Raw genomic sequence first — 25,173 nt, 5'->3', positions numbered from 1 at the left:
TGGGAGGTAGAGGTGACCAGTGCCTGTGGGGTGCAGCTGTGCAGGGGTAGGACAGTGCAGCCCACTCTCACCTTTGCACCTTCAGCCTGTCAGCTCTGTACTCAGTACTGTAAAAGCCAGGGACATCCAGATGACTCCACACTGAGGCTCTTCTAGCTTAAGGCTCCTGACCACAGCTCCTGACCTCATTTTTGTCTACAATAACCCAACCCTCCCGTTAAGGTTAAAACATTGGACCTTTTACATTATCATCTGTTAGTGCCGTGTGTCCAGAGGTGAAGTGTTCTCTGATTTATAAGCAGCCTCTGAAGGATTACAGAGAGCAACCCCATTTTTGCCATCAGATCTAGGGCAAGCAATACCATCTGTAATAACAAAGCTTACCTAAAGAGCTTAGTGTGGTTTGAGTAGTAAACCATGGCTGTGTGTGTCTGTTAGAAATCCTGGCTGCCCTTAATTTCAGCGTGTAACTGTGCCTGGCCACTTCCTTTATCCTGGGAAACTGCAAGAGGTATTAGTAGCTGTTCTTCTGTATCTGTTTATTCTTGTTTCATAGCAGCACTTGCTATGCAGGCAGGCAGCAGGCTTGGGAAAGCTGCAATAGGCTTGGTGGCCACCCCTGGACTGTTTAGGAGGTAGGTTAATTGGGAAGAAGACAATGGCATTTCTACTGTATCTTCTTAGGGACTTACATCATAACCCAGATGATGCATGCTACTTGTTTTCCATGTCAGGTTAAACCCTCTCAGCTCTGTGTTTTACTCTTACCAAGAATCTTAACCAGAGCTGCTAAATTCAAACTTTTTGGCTCAGCCTTAATTCCTTGCACACACCCATAGCTGTAGGGGCTTTAATTAGACTTCTGAATCATCATGAAATTCAGAGAATTAGGCTGGGCTGGAGGGAAGGGCAGTGTATTGGGTTTGTGCCATTTTGGGATCAGTTCACAGTGCAGATGTGGGTGTCCCAGGAGACTCTGGGCGAGGTGCTTAATCCATCTGCCGTGTTGAGTTTTTTATAGCTTGCAAAAGGGCAATAACACCTCCCTGTCCTAGACTGACAATGAAGAGGATAAAACCCATTAATGAAGAGAAGACATTTAGACCCTGTGGTGGTTCTGGTACAGCTCCACCTCAGCTACAGCAGTCACTGGGCTTTTTATGTACAGTCCTTGGAAGATTCTTTGAAAATGTTTGTGACCCTTTTTATACTCCTCTTGTGCATGGTCAGAGAAAGGCAGTGTGGCTTGTCCAGGGCTGGGCAGCAGTCAGTGACAAGGTGGCAATCATGCCCCTGCCAGCAGGCCCCACTTAGCAGAGCTCAGCTGGCAGCTCTGGAGATGGAAGCATAGCTTGGGGAGAGCAGAGATGCCACTTTCTCCTGCTCTGAAGAGGATGTGAGCCAGCCATTGCACTAGTCCCCTGGACTCCTTGCCTCAGGATGGGCAGTTTTTCCTTTTCATTTTGGAATTCTGTGCTTTTGGCTAAGGCAGCTGGGATTGGAGATGTGTGTGGAGAGGGAAGTTTGGCCATTATACTATATTACTTATATAATCCTACTTCTTTTTAATGGATGACAGCACTGCAGAGGGACTACCAGGCTTGGGATTCTCCTGGCTTTGACTTAGCAGTCTGTAGGTTTGGTTCTCTTAACCTCAACAGGAGCTCTGAGCATTCCTGTTAAAATTAATGTGAAACAAACTTCCAGAGTCCTGAAAGGTGAAGACTATCCCATCTGTCCATCTGTTGCTTTAATGGAGAGGTAGGAAAGGTTTCATGTGTAACCTGAGAGGGAATTTAAACATCTGAGAAGAAATTTCAGGAGAAGACTCAGTTTCTTGCAGATCAAAGGTTGAGTTTAGGGAATCCTCCATTTTCTGGCCAAAAGGGAGCTATCATGTTTAGAGAGGCAGGGTGTAGACCAAAATCCTTCTGGTGATGAAACCTAGAGTTTGTGCTGACCAATGGCTTATGTTTTATAAAAGACTACCTTTCAGTCCTGGAGGTTTGAGCTAACAGATGCATCTTGTTTTCTTACAAGCTGGTATGCTGGTCTCTGAGCTGCCTCCTGGGATATCACCAAAGAAGCATTTCCACTGTTACCATTTTAAAGAGCAAAGGTCAGCTGGTAGTGAAGGCTGACTCCTTCTGGTGGGTGCTCTTTAGTTGTCCCACCTTCAGGATTCAGCCCTGTCAGAACAGCTGCACAAATTTTCACATCTTCATCAGTTTCCTATGATTTCTTCCGTGAGGAAAGACTGATAGGAGAAGGAAGGAAGGAAATGTGAGAGTCTATATGCGTATTAGTCTTAATATGTTGAAAGAGGGTCTGTGAGAGCATTTTCAGGCTTATGGAAATGTGATGAATGATACTTCTTGAAGAAAACAATTGCTTCAGTCCTCTCAGTGAACTGTGTGACTGGTTCCTCTGTTTCTGCAGTTTGAGTTTTTTCAGATGGTGCTATATGACTTTTTTTTTTTTCAATTTCCCCTCTTCTCTCCTTTTCCCTTTTCCCCTTTTCTTTTTCCGTATTCATGCTATATAAAAGCCATTGTTCAAAGAAGAATTACCAGAGTGGTAAGAGGTCTGCCTGTGGCTGAGTGCAGCACCTTAACATACAGAAGTCCTCCAGCATTATATAGAGTTTTGACAGACCAGCTACCAGTTTCCCTGAAAAAAAAAAAGTTTTGTCTTTTTAGTATCTCTATTCCTTTTCTATGATGTAGAGTTAACAGCATGTGCTCTTTCTCAGGAGCACAGTGAGGAAAAACCCATCTGGTTTGTGAATGCTCAGACATTGCTCTAATGGAAGCCACGTAAATAACTAGATAAATTATTTCAGTGGAATTGTCTGTCGAGCGTAATAGGTAGCAGGGTCAGAATCTCTTAGCAATGATTCATTTCTTTCTGGCTGAGTGGGATTTGTGCTCACAAGCCATTGTACAGAAGCAGCTTCTGATTTTTGCTTTCTCTGTCTTTTCCCTGCCTACACTTTCAGCTCCTTGATCTCTTACTGGTTGGCTCCAGGGAGCAGAGCCTACCATGGTCAGTGTCTGCACCGTGTTTAGTGTGGAGTTCAGGCCCAGGATAGGCTCTGTGGTGCTGCCATAACACAAACTGAAGGATAAATTATTAGAAAATAATCTAGAATTTGTTACAATTTATCATAATTTTTACCTCTTTCCTTTCATGAGGTTGTGGTAGAATTGTGGGTTTTAATTGTGGGATAAGACATAAGGGTGAAAATAATGAAAATAACCTTTCAGGTGTGGGTTGCTTGAGCAAATTCGTTCATTCTGAGCTTTGCTTTTGGTGTTTCAAAGAGGGAGGATATGGGCTCATAGCTGGTGTGCCAGCTCTGCCCTGCCAGGTTTGCTATGAGGGCAGGGGCAAATTGTGTAGGATGCATTTACATGTCTTCATCTGGCTGCAGCTCCTGGATCGACTTGAATAGTTTCAATAGGTCTTCACTAACCTGAGTGCATCAGTCAGTAGTTCTGCTGTCAGAATGGAAAGTGCAGTGAACTCAGGCAGGGGTGAATGATGAGGCAGAGTGATGGGTGGTGGGGACGGGAATGTTCCCAAACAGAGCACTGCAGTGAGCAATAAGATGTGTGCTCACAGCCCACATTTCTCACTGGTGCAAATCTCCCACTTGGAAACTGGGACAAGAGTGGTTCCTTCCATGAGCATTCAGGATTGTGAAAAGTTCAGACAGGGCTGCACAATTTCTGAGTTAGATTGATTGTGTTAAAATATTTATTGTTTCTACAGACATTTGCTGCTAGCATATATATAGACTAGGAGGTTTTCAAAAAGCAAATGATTGCAGGTGAAGCAAATTTGGAAGTAACCTTCAGATGAGCATTAAGGAAAATCTTTACACTGCTTTGTGGTTAAACTCGAATAATATTTTCATTACATTTTGTTTCCAAATAATGTCAAAATTCTTTCCCATCAGATAGAAGATGTAGTTAGAAATATCCACTGAAGACTTGTTTTCTGATGTTTCCACAGGTCACTAAGGATTTTCCCTGGAGCATGACTTTGAATATGACACTTCAGTAATGCAGAAGCTGTAAGTAAATAATATCATGTTTGCAACCCTTCTTTAAGAGCCGTGTTTACACTCTTTCCAGAGCTTTGCTGGAACTCAGTTTTGCTAGACTTTATCTACCATGCAACAAGCTTACAAGGAAGTGACTGGAAGATGACATGGTTTTAAAGTGAATTGTGCCATTTTAGGCGCTTTGCTTTATTAGCTTCTTGTTTAATTTAAGAATTCCAGTAATGGTTGCTTAATCTGCAGGAAGAAAGCTCAAGACATCTGTCAGTATTGCAGGCAATGCCACAAGCAGACAAAAATAAAAATACCTAATTAGCGTAGATTATCAGTGAATAAAATGCAATGATACATTACCAAAAGCTGACATGCAAATTGGCACAGGACAAAGGCCAAGAACCTTACTTTGCTTGTTATATTACTAATTAAAAAGACTTACTAGAAGCTGAACAAATGAACCCGAGGGGCTGCTGACCTGATCATGTATTTGATGGCCTTTGGTAGCTTGATGTCAGAGTTCAGTGTCTGAGGAATCTTATCACAGAGGTAAGCCTTTGTGCAATTCCTGGTTGTGAATGCTTGAAAAAGATATAGTTTCCTTCTCTTCCTCAACTTTTTTCCCATCTTTTTCTAAGGTGAATTAGTAAGCTGCTAATTTTGGTATCTCTTTTCTGAATTCTGCATTGTTTTTGCTAATGAATTCTCTCAGATCTGCTCAATCTCCATTTAATTCAGTCAGCTACTCAACATCCAAACCTTTTGTAATAGAGAGAGTGCTAATTTTTCCGTTTATTTCAATGGCCTTTCATCAGGTGTTATCATATAACTCAATCATTCATCATTGGAATTTGTAATTTAATCAATAAAAGAAGGCCATTTTTCTCAAGGAACTGTAGTTTGCACTTAATAGCTGCACACCCTGGTGGCTATATCTGCCTGGAAACTAGCAAGGAAAAGAGATGCCACTATTTTAGAATTAATAGATCTAATTATTTCATCTGTGCACTCATCTTGCAAAATCTAGAGGGAGAATCCTGGATGTTACTCAAATTGCTATGACAAGCACCTTGTATGGGTGTTGGCAGCCCTGTACATGAGCAGTACTATTCACATAAGCAGTTTGATATCAAGAGAGACACCAACAGAAGAAACTGTGCTGTGTGAGGTCCTCTCCATCCTTTCTGTTCACATGACTTTTATTGCATTGCTGTTGCTTTAGACAAGCGCAAGGGTGGTGTCAGGCCTGCCTTGACGGGCTCAAAGCTTTGAGCACGGGGATCTCCCTGGCCTCAGTAAAAGGTGTCTGTGGCCTGTGAACCTGCTCTGTCTCTGCCTCTGGGTTTCCTTCCACTGCTTCTGCTGCCCCAAAGGAGGGGATGGTACTGTGCTTGCTGGGCAGGATGAGGGGATGGCTATTCATTGCTGGCACTGAGAGCTCTCCTGGTTTCCTGCCCTGGCCCATCTGAGACATGTGGTGTCTGGAGGAGCATCTCTGCTAATTCTGCTGGAGGTGTAAATTTTGCCCCAGGGATGAGGTTTGTTTTGCATTCAGCCTCTGAAAGGCAACATGCCTTTTTCATGCTGCCAAGCAGCTTTGGGCAAGGCCTGAGGGGGAGATTAAATGCCCCGCTGGAGAAGCACTTGTGGTGGGTCACAGCTGGGAGTCTTTCCTTGGCTCCTTGGCTTCTCAGTGAAATTGCCTGGACAGGTCTCAAATATCAGGTCTCTGAAGAGTCAGCCATGGTTTTGCTGATAAATTGCTTGTAAGTATCATGGTCTCAACTTGGCAAGGTCTGCAACACTCAAGATGAAAGGTATCAAAACTATTCATTCAGAAAATGGTAATATTTAAAATTACAGTAAATTGTTTGGTGTATAAGGGATATCAAAATGCCGCTTTGCTTATGTCTCTCCCAAAGCCTGCTTGCTAGTGCCATAGCCACATTTTCTGCAAATAAAATGTTGAGCCAGCCATTGGTACACACATCTGGTGGGATTTTTAGAACATGTTTTTCAGTTGAAACAGGCACATTAGTAAAGAAAGGCTTAATAATACAACATTTTGGAGAATTTTTAATATGTGGGGTGTGGCATTTGGCTTGAAGATTTTAGTACTCCCCGTGAGTGCTACTCCAGATTGAATAAACAGGTATTTAGAGAGTCTTCAGGTACTTATTTTCCACCTGGGTTGGCTGACTTTTCCTGTGGTAAGCACGTAATTTCATAAGACAGTAAGACAATCAGCTGATACTCTCCACAGCAACCCCCAAAACAACACCCTAAGCAGTCTGTAGCAAAAGCTGTCACATAATTGCAATAGAGACTTACGTCAGGGTTTGTTAAGTGTTAAACATCATGAATTGAAGAATGCCTGGACAAGCGTTGCATTGGAATTGACTGCCCAGGGAGGTGGTAGAGTCACCATCCTTGGAGTTGTACAAGAAACGACTGGAAATGGTACTTGGTACCATGTTCTAGTTGACAAACTGGAGATCAGTCAGAGGTTGGACTTGATGACCTTAGAGGTCTTTTCCAACCTAGGTGATTCTGTGATTCTATGCAATTCCGTGATTGAAATGTCTTGGTCCTAAATTCTCAGCAATTCTGCCGTCCTGCAGCCCTCTTGAATTCAAGTCCTGTTCCTGCTTTGCACAGCCATACCAGAAATTTTTGGACAAGGAACATATAAAGTGTGCCAATCAGACAGCTACAAAATCTACAGAACTGCAACTGGCTGACAAATCTCTCCCTCTGCCCTTGGATAATACCATAGAAGCCTTTTTTTGTATGAGCAATGTTGTAAATATTGTTCATCTTTTTTTCATAAAGCTACATTTAAGTCTATTTCCAACCTTTCAACAGTGCCAAAGGATTACCAAACATGTACCATATGATTGCTTATGATCTCTGATTCCTTCTGGTGCCCTCCAAATAATGTCATTAAAGCCAGTGTCGTTCTGCCTGTTGCGTTTGGCCAAATATGAGAGCAGAATTTCTCCCACTGAGTAACTTAATGTGCTGTATTTGAAGATTGACTTTCAAAGCAACGACGTTTTGACTGGCCAAAGCAATCAGTGTTTTGTGTGGCCAGGCAGCCTAGGGAACCCTGCTGTAAGAAGTGAAAAGCTTTCTTATGAGGACTGTGGTTGAAGACGTTTCTTGGGATTGATTTAGCACTCAAGAGCTCAATGCTTTGTGGAACTGGAGCATCTTCAGAAGTAAGCAATGGCACATGCAGTCTGCCCCTCTGTCCTTCCCACATTAATGACTTCCTTTTTTTCACCTAAAAAAGAGAAAATATGTAGTTATAGTTTAGTCCTGCTTTTCAGTGGTGTTTTGCACAAAATCATGCAGGTGTATAGTACATCCAAAAATATTTACATATATGTTCATTAATATTTCTCCACTAATATCCCTTGCTTTTAAGTTGCTAAAACATTCTGAAGCACTTGGTTTGTTTTTTCTGTCCTGCTCTCTGCACCAAATCACTCATTCTAGTGATTCAATGCAGATCAGGAATTTTGGGGGGGAGAAAAGAACATTGCAGCCAGTTTTACCTCATCTCTTAAAGGTTGTTGGGGTTTGCTTCCACGGATTTTGAATTCAACAGGCTACAGAAGGACTGGATGTCATTTAGCTATTAAAGATTTTTGTTTTCCTGCTTATTGTGAAGTAGCATCATTAACACAGGGAAATTACCATGCTTCACTGTGCTGTGTCCATGGTACATTAGAGGCCCTTTTCCATTGGTAAAGCTGAGTCTATTCTTCTGTAAAATCAGGGTCCCATTGGCAGTTCTTTGGCTAGTGAGACAGAGGGACTATTTATTGAGAAGAAGAGTGGTCTAATAAAGGGGAAGAAGTTGAACGTGACAGCAGAATGTTGGTTTATAAATCACTCCATAATTGGGCCAAAATATTCATCCATTTTCAGAAGGCCAGGGAGAAAGAGGACTGCAGTTTTGGGGTAAATGAGCAACACAGTTTTTCCAAAGTGCATTTTAGAAAAGTCAAGCACTCAATCCATTTCTCTTCCCTATACCAAGTGCTGTGCTTTCAGGCTAGTGGAAACTGGTTTGTATTGCTTAATTTTCTTCTTTGAAATGGCATATTGGCTTTTGGTGGAGAAATTGGACTTTTGCTTGAATATGTCTGTATTTTACAAATAGCTTTTTAGTTTAATAAGATGAAACCAATTAACCAGAAAAGTCATTGCCAATGGATTTTACAAGTACATAAAAATATATTGCTTTTTCTTGAAACATTTCATCACCCTTTTAAATGTTCTTTTTTCTTTCCTTTGCCACCAGCGACAAGGAACTGTGATGAATTTGTGCCCTCATACCTTTTCCTGAAAACGTTGATCTTTCACCCTGATTGTGTATGTGTGTGGGGGGGGGGGGTCGTAGACATGTGCATATGTGTCTATTTATTTCTGTTGTTTATTTCTTACCCCAGTGTTCAGTGTGTTTAGCTTGTGGCCTGAGGTAAAACAGAGCACACAAGCTATAAAAAGTTATTCTTAAAAGGTTACTTAAAGTGGCACAGGACCCAAGGGCTAATGAGCAATCTCTCAAAGCCAGATGTTAATGCAACTGCTGAAACATTTGGCACAGCAGAGACACTGAAGAAGGCAGCAGCACCTGGGTGTTACCCCACTGCATCCCTGGGAGAGGACATGTTTCCTGGAAACTCTTCTGAGGTCCCTCATTATTCCAGCTTTGCCTTGCAACTGAGGGTGGGGACAGAGACCCACGGTCCTGCAGTGGCATGGAGCTCTGTGGAAATGAGTTCTGGCCTCTGCTGCCTGTCTTAGAACAGTATTGCTCACTTAATCACCTATAGCAATATTTTACTTGGAGGGAATTCTAACATGAGGCCCTGCCAGCCTCCTCTACCCCTAAATTTCCATCAACTCCCTGCCTGCAAGAGGACTGGGGAACACGCAAGGCATAGGCGCATGATGAGGAACTATAGGATTTCTATCTCCATTACCTCAGCCTTCCCCATTCCCTTGTAGCCTTGCCTTCTGGTTAAAATGCAAAGGATATTTATTAACTTCTGTGAGCATGTGGGGCGGTAACCAGGCAGGCATTGCCTTGAGATGACACGGTTTTCTCTGCTCTGATCAACTCTGTAAACTGAAGCATAAAGAATCTGCTTTGATCTCTGATAGCTTTGCTGGTTTGCTTTAGTTACCAGCTGATACAGAGATGACTAAAACATGGTACTTTGGGGTAAATTAGGGTGTCAGCCCAAGTACATGGCATATGACACACAAAATTAGCTGTTGCAAACAGACATCTCTGTTCACATCAGCTTTACCCAATCCTTCAAGAAAACATATGTATCATCTGAAAGAAAAACAAACACTAAATTTGGGCAATAGGGAAGGCTTTAATTCTCTTCTCCTGCAAGCAATGGGAGTGCCCTGCAGGACAGTACCCTTTTTGTATCCTTGCTTCCATTTAGCAGTGGTTCTCACATTTTAAAAGTAGGTCTAGATATTTTACCAGCAGCCTGACATCATTACTAAGGCTCTGCATATTTACTATATAACTGGTGATCTAGTTGAAGGAAATTATTACATGAGGACTTTAAAGTAGATACCCCTTTCAATGGGGTGTGAACTTCAGCACAAACCGAACAGCTGCTTCGAGTCCTCCTGGATTTGTGAAACTCTCCCATTAGCCACACCAAGTTGTGAATGATGCTGCCCTTCAAAAAGCCAGGACAGCCCAACACCTCCTTCCAGTAGCTGTGGCGTGAGTAGCACGTGCTGGTTTACATCCAAGCTCTTCTGCTGTTTATTTAATTCTCACCTGCTTTTTAGCATGTGTTGAATTCCTAGCCTGTCCTTCATATTAAAATGACCTTGTTCCTCTAGGGAAACCTCCATTTCAAACAAATGGTACCAGCACCAAACAACTACTTTGTGGTATCCAGTTTTGTCCTGCATTTGTTTTAAAGCTTCCCAGGAACCCTTGGCTACTTCGTACAAACTGTTAACTTGAGGGTAATAATTTTGTCTGGGTTTTGTCACAGAAATTCAATTAAGGAGGATTATGAACACAGTTGTAGGCCTGTTTCATTTACAGTTGCAAATGAAACCCAGGCCACACACTGATCGTTTATATAGGAAAGGAGATGCTGTGTAGTTTTGAGTGGCTGAATTACCTGCATGTTCCTTTGTGTGGCTTCACTTATTGCAGAAAGGAGGGGAGTGAGACTTGCAAAATGAACAAAAAAGTAGTAGAAAGGCGGGAAAGAAATCACCAAGAGAAAAACTACCCCCACTGTTTTTCCCTAGGAGGCACACATCCCTTCTACACATAATAAACTCCACAGGGAATTTCTTCCTCCTTAGAAAACATTTCCCAAAGGGCAGGAGTGAGTAGTCCTTTATTTATTTATTTATTGTTAACAAAGAGCAATATTCTGTTTTCATGGCCTTGGTTTGGCTCCAAGTCCCAGAGCCACCAGGGACAAGGCATACGGTTTCATTTTTTTTTTTTAGTTCTTATTTCTAGCCTGTGCAAGCCAACTTTTTTATTCCTTTTTTCTCTTTTCAAGTTTTTCTGCAAGCAGCTGAATTCCCCAGGTAGGAGAGGGGAGAGGAGGGGGAAGGGAAGATGCTTACCATATTGGAGCAAAACGATAGCTGCTGCAGAGGTTGGCTCCAGGTGGAAGCAGCGTGTTTGAAGGGAATTTGTTTATTTGGGGGATACCTTTTTAAGTTATGAAAGGCAAAACAAAGGCAAAACTTGTCTTGATGTCCTCTGATGAAATGTCCTTGTTTGTAGAGGAGCAATATATCTCAGCTTTGCTTTGCAACAATAAACTTGGGAATTACTTTGCACTGCTCTGGAGATACATGAAGGGCAACTGCACTTGGGTCACCTCGTTCTTCTTATGCAAGCTTTGTCCCACAGCTTTGGGCTCTGTCCTCTAACCTTTTGGCTGGGAAATCCCATACTGATTTCCCTGAGGTATTGCCTGCCTGAAGACATGGAGGATAAGGCTTAACTTCCATCTACTGATTTTTATTCATAAGGAGTTATCACCGTTTTGCAGATGGGGAAGAGAGAGGTGCTCAAAGGTGGAATCACAGCCCCAACTGAGTCAAGAATAGGCACAGTCCCAGGCTGTTCCCTCTATGAAGTATTTCCTGCCGGTGAGTGCTGCAGTGTCTGCTAAGGGACCTACACCTTTGGTTAGAGCTCTCTCCAGGCATACTCTGTTTAACAACTTGTTTTCCTCTTGTTTCTTGCTTTCTTCATGATCCTTCAATTCTAGTAAGGGCTATACTGTCCTTACTGTGGTTTCAACTATGTGCTTAAGAGGCTTACTGAATTCTTCACCAGATGAGGAGAAGTAAGCGCTTTAGTTTCTAGCTTTAGATCAGATACTGTTCCTGTACATCTCTCTATACAGCCTTGGCACTGTTGAAGACTGAAAGAGAAGCAGGCACCTTATTAACTCTCAAAAACTTCAGCAAAATTCACTGTAAGTGTTGCAGTGAAGTGTGAAAAATATCTACTTTTGCCCCACATCCAGGGCAGTTCATCCTGTGGTGAGGGGCCACTACAGCGATTTGAATTTCTCAGTTGTTTTGTGGTAGAGTTGTTTTGTGTCAAACCAAACTTCTTGTTGAAGTAAAACCTGGATGAAAAGAATGAAAGGCCTTATGTAAAGGATCTGTGAGTCTGTTGCTTTTTGGGCACCTTTTCTGAAGAAGTTAGGACAACTGAAATCGATATCCTCAGCAGCTTTCAGTCCAGGTGAACATGGCTTTATGGAGAGTATTATTACTCGATGGATTTGAGTCTGAGTAACCTTGAAGTCAATGGATTCATGCTGGCACAAAAATAGTGGGGGAGAAAAAGAGGAGGATTAGGATTTTGCATAACTATCATACTATTTTGTTACAATTGATTGGGACAATCTGCCATAATCCAGTTTTGGTGTGTAATGGGGGAAGGAGATGAGCATCTCCAGAGGGTGACTCACCAGAAGGGCCTTCCCACACGTGGCAAGAGCTGACCTTTGGGACTGCTGGTCTCCTCCCGCTGATGTACCAAGTGCCTTGCTGCCTAGGCTAGCCCAGCTTTCAGGTGAATAAAGTAGGGTGAGATGAATCTCTGCCTATGTTTCAATCACATGTTTTATATTTGGTAAAGCATATAAAAATAGCCTTTTTTTTAGCATCTTTCAATCTGTAGATGGTAGAGTTAGATCCTTAGCCAGCATAAATGAGATAAACTTCAGTGCTGAAGAGCTGAGTTTGCTGGAGTAACTTCTGCTTTGCTCCAGTTCAAGCGGTTTCAAATCTCCATGGAGTTTTTTGTGGCTGTTCTGGTAGTACCTCTAAGTTTAGTACCTAAACTTCAGCAAAAGGATAGAAAGAGGCTGCATGGTATATAAGGTAAACCTGATTTTGTATGATACCTTATGATTTGGATAAAGTGCTTTTAAATTCCTGACATCTGGCAGCACTGCCCTCTCAAAGTGTAGCAGAGGAATAATCCTTTCAAATCAACTCTGCTGGAGAGTGAAACGTTTTTCACCAGCCTAGTTTAAGAATCGTATCTGAGCCTTTCACTGCTAACTGGTTCAGCACAAACAAACAGTGCACACAGGATGTAGCCATTTCAGCAGTTTCCCTGGAACTTGCTGTACATTTTAATTTATTTTCTAGGGGTTTTTTTGAACAAGTTTTTTTTACATAGAAGGAAAAATGTGTGGTTGAATCATAAAGCTAGATAAAGAATTGTGAGCCTGTGTTGGACTGAGGTCCTTTTCAGCCAAATAATGACTTTATCTGCTTATAATGGAAGAATTGAAAAAGATGTGGGAAAGGAAGACTGAAACACACTTGGGAGCCTATATTTCAGCAATGTGGGGGAGGCTGACCATTAATATGGGAATTAATAACCCTCCAAAGCCACCTCTTTTGAGCAGCTGCAGTAGGAACTGGCAGTTCGGAATGCACAGATTAATTCTGTTTCAGAGCAGCTAAAATTAAATGTTTGTTACAGCTTTATGTACATACCCTCTCAGCAGGAGCCGTTTTCCTTCCCTTTAGGCAAACTCAGAAGAGGAAGAATATTTAACAACCTCGAACTACCCAGTCTGTGTGCCATATGTATACGCCACTGAGCCATGCCTGTGTTGTCAGTGTTTAGACTCTTCCTGAAAGGTGGAATCAAGGCTGGTTGCTAGCAATCCATGTCCTTAGAGGCACTGGAGTAAAATGCTGATGTTGATCAGAAAGGGAAGGTCTGAAATTGTAAGCAAATAGAGAAGATCCATCATGTGTTTTCACAGATGATAAAAGGCTGACAGTGGCAGTCTGCTTATCAAATAACTAGATTTATTGAAATAGCCTGTGCTCTCATTAAATGGTTTGCTTTTTATGTTTTTGTTTTATTTCATCTTACTGAAGGTGTCTGGGTTTTTTTTCAAACCTACTATTGCTGCTGTGGAAAACTGGCTAATTTAGACCATTTCTTTTGTTAATGCTTAAAGGAAGAGTGGACTGCAGTGTTCTCTTTTAAGTGACATAGCGGGGCCTTAGAACAGAGATGGTCCCTGTCATGAAATCTGAGCTTCCTGGAAAACAAATCATAAAATTAATGTTATAATTATAAGTTTGTTCCTTGCAAGATGATAGTGCTAGTGAAAGTGTGGCTACACATTTCATTTGGCGTAAGCGTAGTGCTGTCAGCTATGCTCAGAGAAGGAGGTAGAATTGATCATTTTTAATCACTAGAGAGAAATGAAATGCAGAAACAAAAATGTTGCTAGCATGATATGGCATCTCTGTGCTGAAAGGACCATTCCTTTCCTGGCTTAGCAAGGTATTGCATTTTCTGTTTTTGTTCCCGGGGGAACAAGCCACTGCTTTCCTCCTCTTCGGAAAACATTTGTAAGATGAGAAGTGGAATATTAATAATTGAAAATGCAAGTTGCAATAATACCATTTGCATAAGGATGTTTCTTGACCCATGGAGGATATTCACTGTTTGTTGGAGAAGAGATTACCAGAGGAACTGTGGGAACCTGATGGATCTAAAAGGCTACCTGGCAATAAACTTATTTCTCAAGTGAATCTTAATGTGGTTCCCAAGACTGGAATTCTCTGTTTGTAGCCTGCTCTTTTTTTCTGGAGGACCTGAGGCACTGTCAAGAGAATCAGTATCCCCCAGCGCCGGGTGTGGTGGCAATACGCAGATATTAACATGGAGAGTTTGTTAACAAAGGACATGGAAACAGATCCTTTCTCCTGCAGAATTTGCTTTGTGAAGTTTAACAGTGACCTTCACTGAGAAAGTCCTCCAAAGACATGTTAATGATGAACCACATGGAATTCAGCAGCTGGGCTTAAGACTGGGTTGACTCCACTGATATTTTAACCTATAGCTTCAGGAATTGTGATGGGTTTTTGTTTGGGCTTTTTGAGCTGTCGTTTGTTAAGCCAGATGCTTATGCTGCAGAGCCATCCTTCCATGCTGTTTTCAATGCCAGCGGTACCAAAACATTACTCATAAAGTGCACACACTGTTACAATTCGTGACTTTAACTCTTAGCATATTTATAGGCCTCATTTCCATTTTTTGTGGTCTCATTAATGGAGCAGCAATAATAAATTGAAATGTTAATGGAGGATCATTTCACCAACAGCAGAAGGTGTTAACGAACTTGATAAGATAGTTGAAAGGAAAATAACTTTTTAGTAGTGTAATTTTTTAACCACTGCCCCTGATTGTCTCTTTCTAAACATGTGTAATTAGGGCAGTCTTGAAATTGAGAACATCATTTCAGATGGACAATTTTTAAATCAGCTTTCTGGATACCTTGCATGGGAGATGGAGCATTTGTAGAAATTTCAGTGGGGACAGCCATTCTGGAAGTTGAAGCATGAGCAGACTTTGCTGTAGTCATGGTGGCAGAGATAGAAACCCAGAAAGCACCTTTTGTATATGTGAGTTAATGCCCTTCATTCATTAACAGAGTGTGAAAAAGTGGTCCTTCTTGTATAAAGTGGGCAGTTCACATCCTGTTGTGAAATACTTGGAGATAGTGTTAAGGTGTGGTCTCATATGGGACTTAAATTCCCCAACAGACAAGGGAATTGTACCTCAGAGTCTCTTGGTCGCACTGTACCTCACTTTTCCCACTGGTAAAGTGGAGGGCTTTGAGTTAGTGGAACTCAGTAGGATTTTAAGGCTTGGTCATTTAGTATCTGTGGAGAGTTAGTATCTCCTGAGGGAGAGGAGTTACACTGTGGGGCAATCCTCAGCTGGAAGTAAATGGTACCAGACACCATCCAGGACCTTCCCCAGCGCCACGTTGTTGAAGACCTCTGTGCTGAAATTAGTTACAGCTGCAGAGACATTTCTATATGCATGTTTAGAAGTTGAAGGCTAAAACTTGTAAAACATTTGAAGTAAATTTGCATTCTGGCCCCTGGTCAGAGCATCTGTTTGAGTCTTTTGCTGCTTAGTTCCAGAAAGTTTGTTCCCAGTGAGTTTTCATCTCTCTGAGCAGATGCATTAATGTTTTTTGGACTTTGCTTACCCACAAATATAGCAGGAGCTTTGAAGTGGATTGGCAACTTTTCACCACCATTCTTTCCCTTGTTTTGTTAAATAATAGGTTTAAAGGTACTAGAGTGGGTCAAGAATTGCATGTTAGAACTGTTTGTTTCCTGCAAGAAAAGAGATTGGCATTTAAATGTGTCATTCAAACTAATCATCTCATAATCAGGAGTCTGGTGACCTAGAAACTTAATTTAGTCTTGTGAGTGCAAGTATCTGCAACTTTTTTGAGAAAATACAAAAATATTATTTTCAAATGAGACAGGATTGGTCTAATTCTCTCTTTTTTTTTTTTGGTAGATACGATTAATTTGAAAATTATGCGAGGTGACATTGTCTTGCTTTTGTGCAGGCAAACTGTGTGAGCACTAGCCCACTGAGCTAAGCTGAAGGTTAGCAAGTACTTATGGAAGTGGACAGATAAATGCCAATGGAGGGCCATTTGAAACAGGAAAGAAAAAAAAAAGGGAAGGTTATCTGTCTAGCCTTATTGGGAAATAATCAGAAAAGTGACTGGAAGCATTATATTTCATATTTTCTTGCTTAGGTCTTGATTCAAAACTCACCAAAATGAGTGGGAAACTTTCCATGGTGTGCTTGATTTCAGGCTGGGATGCCCAGTCCTCACTTTATCTCCCTGAAACAAATTGCTAAGGGCTTTGAGCAAATAAAGATATTTTCAACAACCAGTACTATCAACACTACCTGGCAGTGGCAAGGCAAACTCATATGGTGTGGCTGTAATGACTCTTCAACACGTAGAGAGGAAAACACTTGCTTTGGATATGGATATGAATATAACCCAATCACGTGGCATGGGGTTATGTGTGCAATAAGGTGTCATTTTTAGATAGACAAGTGACCTTGAAATGCTTATAATAGTTTGTTGCATCGTCATCTTTTAAACTTCTTACTCTTTAGCTTTATTTCAGTTGTGTTTAATTTTCCCCCTGGTGTTTTATGTCTTAAAAAATTAAGTGTGTGCAGATTTGGTTTGGGAATGGAGGTGGAGCACAGCTGGTGGAGTGGAGGAGCAGGGAGGGAGATCTTTTTAAAGCAGCTAAACTTGTAGCCAAAAAAGATACTGCATTTATAATGTTCCCATTCTTCTCAATACTTAACAAGAAAAATGATTGTGTGTGTGTGTGACGTGAATATTCAGCACAGAGCTTTGGTAGCTGACCGCTCTCTTTTCACAGCCATCCAACCGCACACACATTCCTAGGGGATTACCTCACTGCCAGCGCTCCTCAAAGTGTGGGATATGCCGAAGCCGACCAACTGCAAAGCTCCTTTCTCATCACTGTGGTGCTGATTTTAGGCAATGACCTTTAAAACCACAAATCTAACCCTACATCTACCCCCAAAAAGATTTTTCATCTGTTAGCTAAATGGGAGAGATGCTGGAAGTGGAGATAGGGTAGAGTCTGTAGGTTATGTGTAGAAATTCCTCTCCAAGCTTTCCACTCCCCTTTGGCTCTAAACACTCAATAACTTTCCAGCCAGAGAATGTTTGTCCCTTCCTTCTCTCTCTCTTTTTTTGTGTTCTTCCCTTGTTTTGCATATTCTGACAACACTGTTTACTTCAGCCTGCAGCTCCCACTGCTTTGTGTGCTTTCTCTCCATCACACAATTGCACAAATAAATCACTGAGGAAAATTTGCATTTGATGGGAATTTTTAGGTGATATTAAGTTTTATGGGCGGAATATAATGTATGTGAGTTGGCCTAATTAAACTGAATTTTCATTTGTGACACAGAGGTTTTTATCTGTACAAAGTTATTTTTGTCTTTCATCTTTTTTGCTATTAAACATGCCAGTGGATTTGAAAACCCAAGGATGACAGGTCTCAGAAAGTATCGTCTCTCTTGTAGCAAAATATCTGCTTGTGCCAAGTGAAGCAAATCAGCATCATCAAAGAACTGAACAGTTAATTTATGCCAGCAATTTCTGAATGCCAGGAGGACGGAGTCCGAGGCCCATATATGTTGTAGCACCCTCTAGTCGCTCTGTTGGTGACTTGCGTTGCTCTAGAGAGAGAAGTCTGGCAAAGTTGTTTAGATCAAGGGAAAGTTGATTAAAAGTTTTTCCAGAGTTTCTGTGCCCTGATAGACTACATAGGTTGAAAGTGGCTTCCTCCCCACTCCCAAACAGTGGTGTGTGCCCTGGAGCCCTACTGGATTTGGCTTTGGTGAGCACAAGGTTTCTCTTGCCTTTGCCAGTCCTGCTTGTCAAGTGGGGCACAGTCCACAGTGTGATTGCTGGGGCTGTGGACACACACTGCCTGTTCTGCCACACAGGTTGGGGTTGTAACACCTACACAGTGGGGGGAACACATGGGAAATTCATCCCATTGGCTGCTGCAGCTTTGTTTCAGAGAGATGAGGAACCAGCCTCCCAATTCCCATTTTCACCTTGTTCTTAAATACCTAAATTAAAGGGAAGGGCAGAAATGCCATTATACCATGGGTCACACATCCAACTAGAGCATGCTTAAAGCATACCACTGAACAGGAACTTGGTCTGTGACATTTCACCCTCCATGAGCTTCAGGAAGGGCTGTAAACCTTCTGCAGGATTCCCAGATCTGGCATGCCAGAGCACAGGTACTTGAGAGGGCTCCATACAAGTTCTGTCTTTTTGACTTTTTCTGAAACAGGACTGACAAAGTGTAACTTGAGATTGTCACACTGATTAATACTAATAATGCTGGTGCAGCTCCCCAAAGTGCATGAAGGACTGATCAAAGTGCTAGTTCCAATTTATTTTTCAGGTCAAAGATTTCCACACTTGCACAACTCTCTTCACTACCATTTTCCATGCAAGGGGTCTGCGTGCTCCTGAGACTGATAGAGCATCTGCTGCTCTGTGAAGACAAAGATAAACTGGCTGGTGGTGTGTTGTCATTTCGCTTGCTCTTCAGCATAAGAACAAGCAATAAGAATGCATTTAAGATGTTAATGAAATTAATGAAAGCCAGATCTCGGAAACAGCTGAGATTGTTGCCTGTCTCAGGCAGATTTGTACTTCATTTCAATTACAGATGAGCCAGAACCAAAACCCTGATTAGAATTGCTCCAAATTTTGGATCCACATCTCTCAGCTTTGCAGTTTTGATCAGTTTCCAGTGTTTAATTTTCTTCCTGTTTTATTTTTACTCCAGGTGTTTTAATGTTTTCATTTTTTCTCTGTGAAAGACTGGCCTTGGTGATGGACATGAGACCTGCGTCCCATTGGGTCTGCAAAGGCATAATTTGGTTTCAGGATGCGTTGATACACACTGAGAGAGCATGTACTAGACTTTGGGCTGATAAACACTTCTGTGCCATCTATGCAGGCAGGGGGCTGCCCCTACTGGCATTCTGGTAGCTCAGTAAGGCACAGTCCCTGGGAAGTCCTCCTTCCATTAAATGGCAGATATCTTTCTCAGTGGCCTGAAATGCCCACAGCTCTTGACAAGTCCCCAGCTGCAAATCTTACTGATAGTTTGTTACCATGCCTTTACCCATCATGCCAGATGACCCCATGGACAGTGCAGTGTTCTCAGTTTGCACATATATAAATTCCATTGCAGAATTTATACTTTGATGGAAAAAAAGAAAGCCTCTCGGAGACAGTGTATTAATAATGAACAAATTCCTTTTTATGTCTCCTGGATATAAGGGGACCTCAGGTTTTTCCCTGGGGAGGGAGAATGGTACGAACAGCACAGTTAGAAACCTCAGAGGCAGCAAGTACGCAGGAAAGGCTGGTTTATTATCTTTGTTCTTTCATTGCTGTCTTCAAATCCCAGGAATAGCATTACTTTGGGCCACAGGTATTGTGCAGTGCATTTTTAAGGGAGGTTGAGAAAAACACCTGATCATAATGCTTTAAAAACATTGATAAAAGAGGAAGAGGAAAAAATAATTTACATTAAATGCTACAGTGCTTCATTTACACAATATAATAAAAAGCAAATTTTGTGACTCAAGTAATGATTGCAGGTTATTAAACTGGGCTTTAAAGGCTTTATAAATGAAAGCCTTTTAATAAGTGATGAACATGGATGATAATGCACTTGAAAATAGGGAGAATCTTCATTAAGCTTGACACATTTGTTCTCCACCCACCCACTTCCTTGTTACTTTTCTTGGTCCCTGGATCACTGTCACGAAAAATGCACCAGTGTGACAAAGCTTTAGCTGGAATACTACATGGGAAAGCACCACCTTCCATGGCTGCCAGGGCCTGGAGAACATGACTTCTTGATAAGAGATTGTAACACCATGGCTTTCCACTGGTCGGAGCAGGGGTCGTGGGGCAGCTAAAGCAAGTGAGACTCCTCTTTCAGAGCCAGATTCATCACCAGATGGTTTCCATATGTGTGTAAGAGATGTCTCCTACGCCGATCGTTGAGAGATTGAGCGGAGCGCTCACTGAGATGCTGCTCTCCCTGGACAGACTTTCAGTTAGAAAACTGGCAGCTGGTGATGCTACAGACGTGGGGCTGAGAGGCAGAGCAGGGTTGGGCTTCATTAGGGCCTGATTCAGAGCACAGCAACATCAATGAGTGTCCTCCTACTGGCTTGGAGGATCTCACCTGGGCAGTGCTGGAGTGACAAACTTTGAGAATCATTTCACTGCTTCTTTGTCTTTGCAAGGGTTAGTTCTGATTGGCATCAGATTGCTGCTGAGCTGTGCAGCAGATGGTAGAACTTTCCTTCTCTTGACCCATAATAAACTGATACTGGTGTAAGGGAAACTGATCCTGTACGTACTGCCTTTTGATTAGATATCTGAGAGTCGTAAAAAACTTCCTGTCATGAGGGTGAGCATATCAGACAGCCCTGCCTAACTGCAGTTTTGGATAGGTTAATTTTACCTGCTCAACTTCCCTCCTCATTTCAGTGGAATATTCTGCTCTATTTTGCCTAAATTATTAAAGACTGATGAGGTTTCCAACCTCGAAGTGGCTGCATTTCAGTTATGCATGAATTGATTCTTGTGTGGATATAGTAATCAAGGCATTTTTCAGCATCTTCGGCATGAAAGGCACAATATAAACGTGAAATATTATTTTGTGCCATGCAGCTGCTCAAATCTGAAATACACATTATGTTTCGGTAATATAGACAGTGCTTAAGACTGTTAAATTAAACTATTAAAGCCTATAGAAAAAACAGAGATGACAGAGTGCAAATTAAATCTGAATTATCGTTAAATTGCTGTGCCAGTAGTTTTCAAACACATTCATAGTGACCTGGAAAAGAGCCGGGGGAGTGGAATGACATTCACACCTCCTAATTGGAGTCATTATCCCATCTTTGTTACCATGCTGCCCACAACAAGGGCATCGCTGGGACACCAGTGACAAGGAGGGCAGAAGGATGCCTGTGGACCACAAGGGATACATAGGGATGTTTTGAATGTCCTGCCATCTCTCTGATTTAAATCCAGGACATGGCCAGGCAGTCACTTTGTCAGATATATAGTTTTTAAAGTCAGTAAAGGACTGCAGGCTCTTTTCTGTGCAGGATGACTGAGGTAGGAGCGTGGGGGAGAAGGGTGTCATAGTGCATGGTTGGGTTATGTTGGTGTCCTAACAACATGTCGTTCCTTCCTCCCCACTTCTCTTTCCTGCTAATACCCAGGCTCAGTGAGGGCCTTGCTGGACCGGGGGCTTGTAATAATTCCAGCTATGGGCCTTCATGGACTATTAGGTGGGAAAGGAGCTTTTTAAGTTATCTAAATGATCTGTCTGCCAAAATATGAATGCACCTGATAGTATGTTCTCAGGTGCTTTTTCTGGTTCATTTATATCCAGTTGCAAGTGATGAAATTTTCAGAACTTCCTTTGGAAGTTTATCCCTGCCCCGTTCTTTAATAAACACTCCACAGTGCATTTTAAAATCAAGATTTTGCCTTTGTTTTCCTCAAGTCATTACTCATGACAGGTGCTCCATGTACTTCTGAAAATCGCTTTCCATCCTTAATCTTTACAAGTCCTTGCAGGCATGTAGGTATCTGTTTATTGTGAGTCAGCCTGATGCCAATCCATCAGTTTGCCTCTTGGAGGACTTTCATGACAGCAGGTGATTAGTTTTCAAAGCAGATTCAACCTTTAATCTGCAGAAAAGGAAACAAACTTTCCCCTGCTCCTTTGCTGATTGAATCTGGAAATGAATGAATGATACCTGACTCCAATGTGTTCCTAAGCTAGTTTTCATTAAATATAATTGGTCAGTGCTGATCATCAAAAGTGTCTTGAAGATTGTCCTACGTATGTATACGGTACTAAAGTCAGAATGAGCTCAGTGATCGATATTCATTCAACATCTTAATCTGCTCAACAATATTAAATGGATTTTCCCAATGTCCCTGCAAAGCGGGGAAATAATGTAACTCTTGAGCAAGAGTATTAAAGTAGAGAGGATAAATGCTGTATCCAAGCAATGCTGAGCAGCTCCTGACTTGTGTCTTTGTACGTGTCATCCTGCTGTTTGTCACCATCAACCAATGCAGTTAAAACTGGAGAAAACTCCCAAGGATGGCCAAGAAAAGCCAAAATTGACAGAAGTGGAGGAAACATCTCAGTGCTAGTTCCCTTGTATGTGCTTTTGTATTCCCAGATATGTCAGTGGCTAAGTTGGGACTAAACCTGAGTGCACGCACAACCATAGTTCTGAGTATAGTTTAGTTGTTGTCTGGGTGGTTTATTAGTTATTGGGCTCCTGTATGAATGATGGGAACACTGATCTCTATCCTTAAGTCCATCCCTTGCTATACTGGTAAAATATATTTCCTGTTTCCAGCACGGGACTGAGCCTCAGTCCGTGAGAAGCTGAGCTCATATGCAAATCATTTTACATACTGCTGCACTATAAAAATCATACTAATTTTATGTACATATACAGTTAGCTCAGTAATGGCTAAAGATCTGTGTTCCTCCCTAGACTTACTGTAGGAAATCTCTTCAATTTCCCTGCTGCAAAATGAGAGAGTAACTAACAGTGTATTTAATTCAGTTATTTAAGGCCGAGCCTGCTATGGGACATTTCTCTGTGGCTATGACTTCTTGGGAGATTTGAATGAATGACCAAGAAGAATCTGAATCACCCAGTCATGCAAATTAAACTATTTCAATAATATGAGGGCTACTTTTCCTGATCCATAGTAATTGATGAGGCTCATTATATGTTAATATCACTCCTTTTTTTTTAATCTTACATGTAATTCACTACAGTGTTTCAATGTGAAGGTATAATTAAGATTCAGATGGCAATTTCATTCTAGACTGCTTTCTACACTTGCTTTAATAAAAATTAAAATTTGGGATGCTATTTTCTCTAGAGGCAGAAAAAAAATTCTTTTTGATACTTCAGATATAAATCCACTCAGCCACTGCTGAGTTTTCTAATTGTGAAAAAAAAGCAAAGTATTACCTCTTCCAGGCAAGCACTGCTTCTCTGCCCACTCCATGGTTTGGTGCCCCTGCTGAAGATCTTGTGTTCAGTGCAGCAGCCAGGGCTTAGTTTCTAAGTGCTCAAAAACTCTTGACTTTCTTATCAGCTGTGACCAGTGACCAGTTCCTCCATCCATATGGTAACATTAACTATCAGTGTTCATGGTGGTATAGCAGCCAGCCACTCCAAGATCTGCATCACCAAGCAGTTGAGGCGCACATTTGTAGGTGAACCCACACGAAATTTCATTGCAATTTTATTTTGCACATTAGGGGTTTATGTGGGGCTTCAAGTGGGCAAAAAGGCTTCCCAGTGAGGGCTGGAGAGGCACATGTGTGTCTGTGTCCTTGTGGTGTGTCTTGGCTTTGTACTGATACTCTTTACCACCAGGCTCTGGCTGTATGTGGGATTTGATGGCTGCCTACCAGTTGACTACACACATGAGGTTGTGCCGGGGATGCAGCTCACTGTTGACAGAAACACTTTGGAATGTAGTGTATGAAAAGAGCAAAACGAAATGTTTCTGTAATATCAGGAAAAGACAAATGTGGGTGTACATGAAAACATCCCAGAGAGCCTGCTGACATGGGCAGGGAAGGGGGGAGGTGGGAGTTCCTGTGCTTTTGTAAAGCGAGCAAAATAGTCACCACCTGGTAGTGGGAATTTCTGAAGTGGATGGCAAAAATCTCATAATTTTTTTTTATAGCAACCATTTTTTGGAAGCGACCATTTTGTTGCTGTTCTGTGTAGGCTGACATCAGGTGCTTTATGAACACGCTTCAGAGGCTTTCTTTACTGGCTTCTTGAAGAGAAGGGGGCTGTGTGTCTGGAGCACTAACCTTGTGTGGGGTGAGCTGCAGCTCCAGGCAGCAGTGGTGCCCAGCAGGGTACAGCAGGTCGTTTCTCTACCCGAAGGGAGGTGTGCATTTTATAGCACTGTCAGTGTAAGTCCCCATAGGGATTCATAGGCTGTAATGTACACAAATAGTCCCACCAAAGCCACCCTCCGTGGGGGTAGAAGAAGAGCAGTAGAGGACAGACTGCCCGTGGTGGCAGCTGTAGCCACCAGGGTGGGGAGTGGGCCAAAATCTCACCTCTACCTCACTGCTGGAGTGGATGAGACAATGTGCAAACATGTTTTTCAGTGAGATAAGTTCTGGGGGCTCTATAAGAGCCAGAGTGATCATCATCTTGCTTTACAGTGGGGAGAACTAAGCAAAATCACAGAGTGGGTTTCTGACTCAGTTTCCCCTCCTGTAAGCTGGAAGAGATCTTTCCTAAAGATGCTGTAAAAATAGTTATGTTACATAGATGCTGTGGTGTGAGGGATCGTGTGAGTCCTTCAGAGAGACAGCTTGCTGTCTGACAGCTGCTTTAAAGATGTGAAAAGGAATGCAAAGGTTTGGCTTCACTTTGCGCCATGCGGAAAAGCAGGATGTGTCTTTCAAAAAAGGAATTTATCACAGCATTGTAGTTCTGAAAGACTGCAAGTATTCTAGGTCCTATTCTCCCCGGGTGTAATTGCAGCTCCTGTGCCAGGCTCTCCTAATAGTGGGGATTTGGGGTTGCCTGTCCATGCAGGTAGCTACAGTGGAAGTGTGTTGTCTCTGTGCCATGTGTTGTACTGTAATGTGAGTTTTGGAACTGAGCCTGTTTTTAATAAATTGTACCTTTTCCTCAACTGCTTCCCGTCTAAATACAATGTGTTAACCCAAGAATGAGCAACCATCACAGCAGCTGTCAGTGGATTTTCGTATGTTCTCAGCAAAGACCCTCTGAGGAATTTCCTTATTAAACAGACGAGCTATCAAAAGCACCTCTTCTTGCCAAAAAGGGCAAAAAGCACAGAGAACCGAATGAATGTTCAGTGAAATTCTGTTGCAGTTTAACAAGGTCGAGCCTTGGAAGGAGATCTCTCTTGACTCATGCCTGCTGCAAAGAGGCTCAAAATAATAAGTGAAAGTCTTGAACATAAAACCTTTATCATCTTTGTTTTGACCCTTTCAGGACGTACCAGTACTTTTGACACATTTCTGATGGATTCTGTTGTCCCTAAAGCTGGGCT

The 25,173-nt window shown here is 42.0% G+C and overlaps 1 protein-coding gene across 2 annotated transcripts in view; it reads left to right on the top strand.

Moving 5' to 3' along the window:
* Window positions 1-25,173, top strand: part of SEMA5B (semaphorin 5B) — a 271,865-nt gene that overhangs the window by 79,447 nt on the left and 167,245 nt on the right. For both annotated transcript variants that reach the window (XM_032693508.1, XM_032693509.1), the window contains exon 3: window positions 4,018-4,078. The gene's annotated coding sequence lies outside the window, so the exon portion shown is untranslated. The remainder of the gene's footprint in view (window positions 1-4,017; window positions 4,079-25,173) is intronic.

The sequence above is a fragment of the Chiroxiphia lanceolata genome, chromosome 7, assembly GCF_009829145.1.
Source record: "Chiroxiphia lanceolata isolate bChiLan1 chromosome 7, bChiLan1.pri, whole genome shotgun sequence".
Taxonomy (NCBI): domain Eukaryota; kingdom Metazoa; phylum Chordata; class Aves; order Passeriformes; family Pipridae; genus Chiroxiphia; species Chiroxiphia lanceolata.
The sequence above is the reverse complement of the archived record's forward strand: the minus strand, read 5'-3'. Positions and strand labels throughout refer to the sequence as shown.